Source organism: Grampus griseus (genome assembly GCF_964374135.1).
Source record: "Grampus griseus genome assembly, chromosome: 1".
NCBI lineage: Eukaryota > Metazoa > Chordata > Mammalia > Artiodactyla > Delphinidae > Grampus > Grampus griseus.
Genome location: NC_139017.1, coordinates 47,944,416 through 47,957,022, shown reverse-complemented (window position 1 = coordinate 47,957,022; position 12,607 = coordinate 47,944,416).

Sequence of the window (12,607 nt, the reverse complement as noted above, 5' to 3'; positions counted from 1 at the left end):
ATTAACTAAAGCAAAGACCAGCAGCTGTCAGGCTGAAGTCTGCATGGCTTGCAGAGTCTCCTGCCACTTTCCTCCCGAATCCACCGGGACCTCTGAACCTCAGCTGGGCAGGTACAAGGAAATGGAGAACTGAGGCATTTCCCCAGATATTTCAAGCTGGACTTACTATTGACTGGGGGAGAAAGAAGGAAGTTTGAGTTTCAGTGAGCTAATCCAGTTGGCATCATTGTTGAAACCATCAACTGACCAATTTATTTCAACAAATATTTATTGATCATCTCCTATGGGACAGACTTTATGCTTGGCCTAACTTAGGGGAGAAAGAAGAGAATACAAAGATACAAAAGCTACAGTCCTTCTTTTAAGGAGCGCATTTCCTTAAAGAGAAAAGAAAGCAAATAACTACAAGAAAATAAGCTGTAGTGCTCCAGGAACCCAGAATTGAAAGGTTCTAAGGGTTGAAAGTTTCATTTGGGCTTAGACTTCTAGAATGAACAGTAGTTTGCCCTGTAACAAGGGGGCTGGGGACAGTCATTCTAGGATGTGGTGAGCGAGAGGGAAATCAACCAGGTGGACAGGTCTGGCCACTTTATGAAGAGCTCTGTGGGCCAGGCTAAGGACTTAATCACCTCTAGGCACATTTGGACGTTTGTAAGTGGCACATGGCATGACCAAATTTATGTTTGACACTAGGTAGAGGACGATGTGTTTATGCGTTTGATACAATTTCAGTTTGATTCTGAGTGGAGAATGAGTTGGTAGGGCAGAGTCTGGAGGCTACCTGGGGGAGTTATTGCAATAGTCCAGAAAAGAGTTGACTCCGACCTGGACCAGGCCAGTCTGTGGGAGGACAAGAGAGGAAGACACATGATTTGTGAATGATTTGGGAGCCGGAACAGTCCAGACAGGATGTCTGATTGGAGGTTTCCTCTTTGTCTCACTTGCACAGGCACCACCTCCGTCTAAATCTTTTGTCTCAGCCATGAGCCCGCTTCAAGGAACTATCTGGAGTTTAGTCGACACAGCACTGACACTTAAAAAATTATTCTGTGCTCATTTAGTCAGCCCTTGATTCTCCACACTCCTTTAAGGCAGCGGCAATGCAGATAAGCTGTAGCTCTCTTCTCTTTGGCTTTGGAATTAATTACACTTTTAGGAGCAAATTTGCCTTCCTAATTAATCTTTCTTAGGCTAATATTAAAATTAACTAATATTCTCAGAGCCCGTGACAGTCGGGCAGGGGAAGAGGGGAGCAGGGGAGGGGAGGGGAGTGTGGCTCAGCTCAGTCTCAGGCTGAGCAGCAGGAGAAAGCTACGCCACACTAAGATCCCACGTGGACCTTCCACGGAGGCCACAAGCTGGGCCTGGCTCATTGAGAGGTGGCTGTGTAGCTAGAGAGTCAGATCCCTTGGGAGTTCAGTGACTGAGCACCTACTACACAGCCGGCACCCTGCTAAGACTGAAGATGAGCAGTTGGATAAAGCGGAGTGTCTGCTTTCAAGGAGCCGCCTGTTTAATGGGGACAACAGAGGAGTGAACGGATTGTTTAATCAAATGCAGTGAGGGCTCTGGCAGAAGCATCTTCTCAAGAGAATAAGGCATGAACAAGGTTAATGGAAAAAAAAACAAAACCAAATTTGTGTGAAACAAAGAGAAGAAAGTCGCTTAATTGCCATTTTATAAACACAACAGCAAATACGCTTTCAATAAGATTGAGTGCATACAGTTTCTTCTTTCAGCACCCAAATTAGTAAATGCTGCTTATGTGAAGTACAATAAGACATGATCTTCCCTAGTGGTTTTCAAGCTATGATACTCCAGCCCCAAGATTTCCTCTAACCTGCCATGGAGGGGTGGGGGGCACAGGACAGCCCCACTCCAGGGCAGCCAGAACTACTCCACCTGTGCCAGCTTTACATATTGGGCTCCTACGAGGATTGCCTTTAAAGGCAGAATTTCACTGCTACTCAAAGTTAGGAAGCTACCCATCTACCCTGTTCTCTGTGCTGCTTCTTAAAACCAAAATGGATCTATCTTCTAGTCCTGTTATGAAGACAAACCAGCCCTTAGATGCTGACAAATTATTATCTCGAGGGCTCCCTTTCTGGTATCCTATAGGTCCTGTACAGGGAGATTTGTTGTGCATAACCCAAGTGCGAGAAACTTTGGATAATCTGTGGACAATAGAAAGACATCTAAAATGTGGTTTTTGTTCTCAAAGAGATTACGTTCTAAGTGGAGAAACAAACAAAAAACACGTAAGATAAAAGGTAAGAAGTCAAAGTTCATAATCAGATACCAACACAGTACCCATAAACGCTGTAGAAGTTCAGAAGCAGAGAAAAAAAATCACCCCTGGTTAGGGGTGGGAGGTGTTCAGGCAGAGCTTCCTGGAGGAGGTGGAACTCGGAGTGGGACATACCGAACAAGTAAAGTCTGGATACGCAGAAGTAGGAGGATGGGCATTACAGGCAAGGACAGACACATCATGAACAAAGACCTGGAGTAGTGATGGGGATGAGAGCAGTCTAGCTTCAGCAAAGGATTTGCTTTACATAAGTGGATGGACACGCTTGGCCCAGATGAGGCCTAGGATTTCCTACGAGGGTGTAGGGCCTCAGGTCCCTTATGCCTCCAGGATCCTCCCATTCTGGGGCCCTCTGATGCCAATGATGGGTTGCCCCTAGAGGCCTCTGACAGGGTGCTCAGTGATGACAGCAGGGCCATCAGAAAGACTAATCTGACAGTGCAGGGCAAGGTGCACTGCAGGGGAAGAGAGGCCAGTAGGGAGCGAGACGCGGGGGTCCTTCACCCTAGTCTCCCCATGGAATGATAATAAGCAGTAGTAGAAGGAATTCAGGGAGGCTGTGGACTGCCAGAGTCTCAACGAGGAGCTCAGGACCCTCCAGAGGACCTCAGAGGCAAATGCAGAGTGGTTCAGTGCAGACTCTGGGGCCAGACTGCCTCTGTCCCTATCCTGGACCTGCCACTTACTATAAGCTCTGTTACTCTGGGCCTTGGCTTTCACATCTGTGAAATGGAAATATAATAATAGTGTACTCTTCATAGAATGACTGAGGACTGAGTTAATGCACCTCAAGTGCTTAATACACTATTTTCAGCAGTGCCCATAGTAAGGCCTCAAAAGTGCAGGCTGTGAGTAAAACCCCATTATTCTGCCGCGGCACCAGTGTCCTATCCCAGGGTTCTTGGTGGGGAGGGGACACAGGTGTGACAGGGCATCTCTCAACCTTATTTAGTATCATAGCCTACCTTTCCCTGTGAACTAGGGGAAGCTGAAAGTATATAGCTTGTCCTCCTATAAAGACCAGTCAGGGACCTGCTTTTCCTCTAAGGACATTTGAGAGAGAGAGAATGCACTGGAGGGAATGGGCTCACACCGCAGGAGGAGAACAACCCACAAAAGAACAGTCAAATTTAATAAAAGATGACAGGCCAAGATGGAGAGGGCATGGTGGGACATCCATTTCTGCCCTTAAAACCCAGGAGAAGTGAATTCCCACGGCTTAAAGGAGAGTCTGTACCAGCAAGGGTTTGAAGACAGGCACAGAAAGATCACCAAGGAGAAGCAGAAGAAGAAAGAACAAGCAGGAGCATAAAATGGAGCCAAGAACGAGGCTAAGAGAGACGGAGACGCCAATGGCCTAAATGTACATTTACTGTCCTTGCAGGAGGAGCTCCAAGCTGACCCAGCTTTCCAGCAGCCACATGCACACAAATCTACAATTCTATACTCATAAAATGAAAACAAAACTACCGTTCCGGAGAATTCTAACTGTTCCTGGTGCTAAGAAGTGTGGATGGGGACTTCCTTGGCGGTCCAGTGGTTAAGACTCCGCGCTTCCACTGCAGGGGGCGCGGGTTCGATCCCTGGTCGGGGAACAAGGATCCCACATGCCGTGGGGCATGGTCAAAAAAAAAAAAAAGAAGTGTGGATGTTTCACGGGGATCCTCTCAGTGTGCAAAGCAATGGGGTGACCGGCAAAGGGTGAGGCTGGAAGACTCAGTGGCTGGTGAGTGAAGGGCACGAGAAGAAGGACCTCCAAGGCTTTACCCTGAGGACAGTGGAAGCCACTGAAGGTTTTATGATGTGTTTTTGCTTCCACAGTTTTCAAATTCAATTTATTTTAAACGGTTTCCAGCAGAAATAAATTACAAGCAAGTAGAGCGAAAGTATAATGAAATCCACACATACCCTTCACTCTGCTTCAACAGTTGCCAACATTTTGCCTGTCACCGAAGGGCTTTGAGCCGGGGAGTGGCATGAGGACATCTGTTTGAGGAAGATGCCTCTAGATGCGATGGAGAGAATGACAGGAGTGGCGCAGGGACAGGGTACCATTAGGTTGTGGCAACCCATTCATTCATTTACTCGTTAATTCCTTCAACGAATATTTCCTGAGTCCTACCACGTGCCTGGCACAGCTCTTGGTGCTGTGGATTTAAGGGTAAATAAAGCAGAAGGGGTTCCTGCCCTGCTAGAGTTTATGCCTCTTAAGGGGAAAGCACACAGACAAGCAAATGAAGTGAACAAGAGAATTTCAGAGTGTGATAATGAGACTGACATGGGACAGAGAAGGACTTGGGAGGGAGGGGTCTAATTTTTAGAATGGGTGATCAGGGAGGGTCATCTGTACCTGGAACAGCAAGAAAGTCAGGGTGGCTCGAGCAGCATCAGTGAGAGGGTGGTAGAGATGAGACCGGAGGGCAAGGTGAGAAGGGATGACAGCTTGGACTAAGGTGGTAGCCGTGGAGATGGAAGCAAGTAGATTTGAGGGAGATTTAGGAGGGAGAGCCAACAGGATGTGGTGATGGATCGAATGGGGGTGGAGAGTGTCAAGATGACTCTCTGGCTTGAATTGAAGGATGATTTCTGGCTCGAATATCTAGGTGGTCAAGGGTGCTGTTCACTGAGTCAGGGAAGAGGAGTAATGGGAAGGGTCCAGACCCCCAGGTGGCCCCCTCACAGCCTTTCAAAATGAGGGCCTGGCAAAGTGAAGCCACTTCTACCACCAGCCCCAGTCAAGACATCAACTAGCTGTGTAACTTTTGGATGAGACAGTTCCTCGGGCAATTCTGAATGATCATCACCTCCACCCCTCACCCTCCAAAGCAGGACCAACCCACCTTCCCCTCCAACACACAGACAAGTACAGAAGGACGCTTGTGAGCCCAGCTTAACTTGCTTGGCCAGTAAAGGAGACGCCACAGCGATGATATAACACAGCCGCAGGGGAAGGGGGAGCACTGAGCCCACCCAGTGAAATACGGTACCCGTGGTGATGTTTCTATCACGAGAGCAGGGGTCCTCTGAAGCAATGTCAGTGTCTCATGCCATTCTGAGGCTTGGCTCATTTCAATGTCCCCTGTCTCAGGAGGATATTAGGGCTAAGGCTTAAAGGGAGCAGGATTTTGCTGGGAGGCAATATACAGGTCTGCCTAGAGGGAAGTCTGGAATTAGAACAGTGTTACACCCGCACCCTGTGACTTTGCCTGGTGCATCGATTTACCAGGAGGGACATAAAAAGTGGCCTGTGAAGACAGCTGGGTGGGGGAGGGGAAGACCCTAAAGTGCAATCTGGACAGGAGACCACAGGGGCTAGGGCAGGTGTCTGTTTCTGGAAATGACTCCTCCACTCTCTTTTGCCTGCTTTTTAGCTATTATCTATCCTTGCCGCACCTTGCCCTAGAAGGGCATTTTTCCCAGCTGTCTCTTGGGGGGGGGGGCCGGCAGGGACGGGCATTCGGGGTCATTGTCTGGGAACGAATCCTGGACAGCAGGAGGCCGCTGTTCTCACTCCTCATCCCGTCATCTGTCACCCAGCGAGGGCAGCCGGCCGCCAGGCTGCGGATTGCCTAATGAAGACAGAGAGGTGGCTCCGGCTGTGTGCAGGTGCCGCTTCCCCATTAACAGAGGTGACATTCCGAAACAGTACTCATTACAGAGCAGACATTGGACAGGGCTGGGACACATACTGATGGCAGCAGAGCCAGCCAGCGTCTGTCTCAAATCCCACTGCCCCTGAGAGAGCGAGCGAGAGCCAGAAAGAAGCGTCACAAGCGTCAAACCCACAGGCCCTTCACTTTGCAGAGAAAAATGAATTCTTGCCTTCCCTGACATTTAACGCTAAGTCATTCTCTCCACGGCTTGCAGACCCAGGGGGCCTTAGCTTCAGGCCCACCCAAACGTTGACCAGTCCTGATGAATGCCCCAGCCCCTTCCTTCCTGGGAAGGGCTCTGGTATGGATGGCTGTGTGTGGATGGGGGAACTGGTCCTCAAAATGATACCTAGATCCGGAGCCCGTGAGGTCTTGCTTTAGAGTTGGAATGGGCCCGAGGTGTAGCTAGGAGAGCTGATGGTAGGCTAGGGAGAAGAACTTCCAGGCTGAGGTTATCAGGGACTGGGGAGGGTGGACAAGCAAAGCCGTGGAATCTCCTTCCCACTGAACCGTAAGAACAGGACAGATCTCCATCCTGGCTACGATAGGTTGCGCGGTTTCCCTTGAGACTGGGGGAGCCTTCCCATCAGCTCCGGAGAGGCAGAAATGGCAGATTTGGGTTTCCGCGCCTACCAAAGCTCGGTGCAAAGTGGCGAAAGGAAGAGGCTGCACCCACGCACGCACCGCCTCATGTACAAGCATCGTCAGGGAGCCCCAGCACCCCGAGCCGCTCTGCGCGAGCGCACTAGGCCCGCCGCGCCCGCCGCCCCCGCTCCCCAGCAGGGCGCCCCCGCCCCCGCCCTGCTTGATTTTAAACCCGCAGCAGACGGAACTCGACTTAAAATAACTATTTTGACAGTTCAGATGTAAATATGTGAGCGATGCGTGGGGCTGTTTTTCCTTCACACTTCCCCTCACCCCTCGCTCCCTACGGCAGCCCCAACTCTGTTGAGGCGGAAATGATGGGAGAGCGTCGCCTGCAGGATGCTCCCCAAAACGTGGCCAGGGAAGTGACTCGTCCTAGACCGCTCAGCCCTGGGGGGACGGGGAGAATCAGAAGTTAGAGGAACACTTGCTGACTTTCACCACACCACACTACTGTGCTAGAGTCAGTACGATATGTGAGATATGCAAAATCCCCTGCCACTTTTAATTCTTTCAACTAACCCCTTCACTTAACTCATTGAACTCCTGCTTTGTGCCAGGCACTAAGTAAGCATTTTAGCACATGCTGTCTTATTTGATCCTCAAAAAACATGGGGCGAGCATTATTATCTGTATTTTACATATGGAAAACAGAGGTTTGGGGAGATTGAGTTCTCTAGGCTGCCATAGCTAGCGAAGAGAATTGAGATCAGAACCCATGTCCTGTGCTCTTCCCCACCATAGCCAGTTGAGAGGAAGGAAGGTGGAGGCAGAGATCCACCCATTCTATAAGGAGGGAAACCAGAGTTTAGACAGACGAAGTCACACGTCTTTCTGGCCACTAACAAGCATCTTAGCTGGGGCAGATCCAGGACAGAAACACAGCATCTTTAGGACAGCCAGCCCATGCCTCTCTCCCCAGTCTGGACCCAGGCAGTGTGCTGGGACATGATGGGACATCCTTTGGAAAGAGGGTAGGAGAAAAGGTACTTGGAGAAAGAGAAGAGGAGGAAGGGAAAAGGAGGGAGGAGGTCTAGAGAGTGAAGGAGCTTAAGTAGGCATAGACTGCATAGCCTGGCCAGGCAGAGCTGTGACGTAGGGGAAGTTCATTGTCAGAGCTCCCAGCTACCCCTTTCTTTGCCCCCTTTTCCCCACCAGGTGCCCTCTCCCCCCACCAACCCATGCCGCCCTGGGGCCAGATGCCCACTGATACTCCCATGCTTTTCTCCCATCCTAATGAAACCTGCTCCGGGAGGGAATCCAATGTATTCTTTGATGCTGTGGGGCAAATGCCTGATAACTGCCCAGTGTTCACCATCCTCCTGGATGACAAGCCCCAGGGAATCAAATCCTGAAGTAAAAGAAAGGAAGCACTACTGAAATGTCAGACTCCCGGAGAGAAAAGGAATTTGGGAGCAATAGGGCCCACCTGTGACAGGAGAGGCTACGTATAGCACCTGTTTGCAAGGTGATTGCTGGCTTTGCATGTGCATACAGCTATGGGCAAATGTCGTAGAGCTTAGCAAAGTGGAGAGAGGGGCCCTGGGATCTGTGCTTTGAACATGCCTTCTGCTCCATCCTTCAAGTCTCAGCTCAAATTCCACCTCACTGCGAAACCTTCCCTGATCCCTCCCCACTCTCCAAACACTTTGCTTGTACTCTACATCTTGCATGTCACATCCTTCAAGCCTTTGCATGTTGCTTTTTATTAAATCGTGAGTTCCTCAAGGGGCAGGGCAATGTCTGATTTCCCTGTGTTTCTCCTACAGCTCTTCCCAGAGGGCTTTGCACAGTCAGGACTCAATATTGATGGGACGGATTGAATTGACAGGCGTGCACAGCACACATTTCCCCATACAAGGGGTAAGGACTGGGATACTGACAGCAGAAGGGCCAGGGGCAGGCACCCCAGCTGACTCCTGGAGACTGAAAGGTGTGGGGCACTTATTTGTCCCAGACCATCAGCGACCACTATTGAGTGCTTATGTACTAGCACTGTGGTGGCTGCTCCGGGAGAAGGGGCAGCCCCTCCAAGGAGCAGCCAATCCACCCTCTAAACTACGGAGCAGCATGTGACACTTCAGCCTCATCCTGCCCCGGCTACTCCATGCCTTACAGGATGCTGGCTCTGGGGTTAAACCTGATGGCTCTAGCTCTCTGGCCCCCTCAGAGCCTCTTGCTTCAGTGATAATTTGGATTTGCTGGCCCTCCAGTCAAAGTGGAGTTATGATATAATAATTCTTTTAAAAGATAGTTTTTAGGGGTAAGACAGGAATAAAGACACAGACCTACTGGAGAACGGACTTGAGGATATGGGGAGGGGGAAGGGAGAGCTGTGACAGGGCGAGAGAGAGTCATGGACATGTACACACTAACAAACGTAAGGTAGATAGCTAGTGGGAAGCAGCCGCGTGGCACAGGGATATCAGCCCGGTGCTTTGTGACTGCCTGGAGGGGTGGGATAGGGAGGGTGGGAGGGAGGGAGACGCAAGAGGGAAGAGATATGGGAACATATGTATATGTATAACTGATTCACCTTGTTATAAAGCAGAAACTAACACACCATTGTAAAGCAATTATACTCCAATAAAGATGTAAAAAAAAATTTAAAAAAGATAGTTTTATTGATATATAATTCACATACTGTATGATATAATCATTCTTGTTCCTAATATTATGCCGTCTTACAGCATCTGTCTCTCCTTTAAGTCTGAAATTTCCCATTTGTTACATCACTAGTCTTGAGAAGTACAACTAAAGGTCTTTATTCTCCTGTAAAAAATAAAAGCATCTTTATATCTGTGTGATCATATTGTAGTCCTAAACCACCTTCCCTGTTCTCCACCTCATCTCCTCCAGCCAGCTTTATCCCACTATTTCTCTGAGGTGCTAGGAGGCAGGAGGCCAGCCTTCCCCCAGTTTCTAGATAGCACAAGTGAGGCTCACAGCCCCAGGGCTCAGCGTATCTCCTGAAGCCACCTCCTAGGCCCCATCACCTCACTTTATGTTCACACTCTTCTTCCTCCCAGTCTCCCTTCTCCACAACAGAGTTGGTGGAAATAAATGTTTAGCTTCTGCTGCTGCCGTGTATCACAGTGCAAAATAAACACGAGGGTAGAGGCCCCATCTACTCTGACAACATAATTCATTTACTGCAGAGGGATATAATAAAGTCTTTATTACAGCAATTAACAGAGCAGCATTTGCCAGCATGCTTTTCAGAGGCAACCAGAAAAGCGCTTACTCCAGGTGCATAGATTTCGGAAACCATGCATCTTGGGCCAAAATGAAACCGGTTAGAGGCTTGGTGAATGGGTCCCAGCCCCCCTAGAAAAATTAGCCATCCAGGAGTCAGTTCACCTCAATGCAGGAGCCCGACACAATATGATTGTACTTTACTGGGTGAAGACCTGGACCTGTCTCCAGGTTCATAGTCTTAAGGACATGCATGAAATGCTCCCTCCGAACCCACCCACCCCAGCTGTTGGGCTCAAATCTCACTGACCATCAAAGCATATAGGTGGGGAAGGTTAGCACCATTGGCTCTCAGGGGTACCTTGCCACTGAGGTGGGTGGTGCATAGGGAGAGGACCAGAGGCTGGGCCAGGGAGGGAGGCTAAGAAATCCTTTCATTAAACCCTGCTTCAAGAGCATCATCAAAGTTTAAGACCTCAAGCCTCTGGAAAGAAACGGCTGTTGGGGGGTGGGGGGAGGGAAGGAGAGAAACTCATGAGTCTGCTCTCCGGCCTGGAGAATATATGCTAACTGGCTTTGGGCATAAAAACTGGACAAAGGCATGAAGGAAGCCCAGTTGCCCCAGTTCTTTGGTGGAGGGGCAAAGGAAAGGGAGGTACCGGTTTAGGTTCCTTAGTGATGTTAAGTACATCTGATTACTAATAAACCAAACTTAGCTCTCCAGCCCCCTTCAAGGGGCCAGGGGTTGGCTTGTACCAACAGGACATTCTTCCAGAATGTCCTGTTGGTACAAAACCAGAACCAGCTCTGGTTTTCCCAAGAAGGGCAGCAGCCCCAGTGTCATAGCTTTGTGGGAAAAAGTCATTGCAAGCAGCAGCTCTTCCTTTTTTCTCTGGAGCAGACTATCAGGAAGACGATGGGGAGTTTTGATCTCCTTAAAAACATAAAACTGAGCACCTAAGCCACTAGAAAACCAAAGGCTCAAAAGTGCAGAGGCAAACCGCTGTCAGACAGTTCCCCTGGTTGAGGGGTGACCCAGTGGGTTCCTGTCTCCTCCGTTACTCTTTTCCCCTCTCAGGCCTCTGGGAGAAGGTACTGCATTGAAGGATGAGGGCAGAAGCCAGCCTGGCCTCTCTGGAACAGAGAAAGTCAGACCTTTGAGCAACATGAACAATGGGATAAAAATAGCAGTGTTGCCATGGCAACGAAGGCTGGGAGAGTCCTGAGGATCTCTGGGTCCTGCCATCTTCCCCTTCAGCCTTCCTCCCGCCTCTCGGATGGAACACAGGAATAAGCTGAGGGAGAAGGGAAGACTGCCCAAGGGGAAGGAGACAGACCAGTAACCCACTAGGAAACCCTTAAACTCCAAAGCCTGAGGCTTCTGCCAGAGCCTGGGCTCCCAAGTCTTGGGACTCCTGGGTTTTAGAATTTCTTCCTCAGTATAACAAGTTCATCCAGGGATGTCCAGGGTACCCCCCACACTTCACCCTCCTGGTGGATGGTCCTGACATCCTGGGCTCCCCTGTGAACAGCCAAGGTCACTGTTTAGTCTTCATGGTCTGTGGTTCTGATCCCAGATAGGACTGGCCACAACAGCCCAGCACAGGGCGCACTGACTTGGGAGTATGGCCTGAGGGATAGAGGATTAACTCCCATGTCCCTGCATTGCTCACAACTTGGCCTTAGGGAGCAGTTTGTATTGGGAACAGGGTTATGGCGGGGACAGCTATCTCTTGCTCTTGCTTTTGTGTCCGGGGATGGAGCATTCACTCTTTGGGAACAGCTTCTGGTTCTTGGTTCTCGTGGTGTCAGCCCCATCACCAGCTGGACACAGCAGCCACCTTCAGGGTGAACACCACGCTTTCTGGGCCAGCGTGCAAGGAGCCCACCAAACACAGCAGCCCGAGATTTTCTTCTCTGGTGCAATCGCATCTTCATGGTTGTGGAAGACACTTGTGTCTGTCTCCAAAAGTTCAAGCCACACCTGGGCACATCTGATCCAATGTACCCTTGCAATGTATGCCTTCCTGTGAGGTAGGGAGGAAATGGGTCTTGTCGCCACCTTTTACAGGGGCTGGGAGAGAGGAAGCAAGTTGCCGAGGTCAGGAGTCAGCCATGGGGGAGCTCTGGGAGACTGGGGGCTGCAGCTCTCTATCCAAAGACGGTCATCAGCCCATCCCACCCCCGGCACATCCCAGACCACCGGGCAAAACGCACATTCAGTCTGTAGATAGCAGATTGCAGCCTGAGGCACTTCCCCTTGCAGAAGGCAAGGTAATAAGGTGGGGTGGGTCAGTCAGCTTGGAGATGGGCTCACCAGCAGCTGTGCAAAAGGGTTACATAAACTGGGGCAGGGAGCGGGTCCTTGAGTTCCATCTGCTAGGTGTGTGTGTATGTGTGTGTATAAGAGAGACCGTGCACAAAAGTGGCACTTGGCATGGCCCCAACAGGGCCTGGAATTGGAGTCCTGGCTACAAGAAGGAGAGACAGAACTTCAGGGCATCCTGGTTCCCTGAGCGGGGAGTGCTGGGTAGGATTCTAGCAGGAGAGGCTCTGGGTGCCTTGGCTTTCCTTCTCACTCCTCCCACCCTTTCCTGGATCTACCATATCACTCCCATCCACCCTCCCCGCACATTTGCTGCATGCACAAAGCACACCAGCTGGGGCACAGGAAACCTGCAACCCCTCTGGTTCCATAGCCTTGAGCCCCACTGAGGTTCAACTTTCCAGACCCACAGAGCCCTGGACTCTGGAGGGGACTTAGAGGACATTAGTGCAGTCCCTTCTTTATAGTTGAGGAAATTGA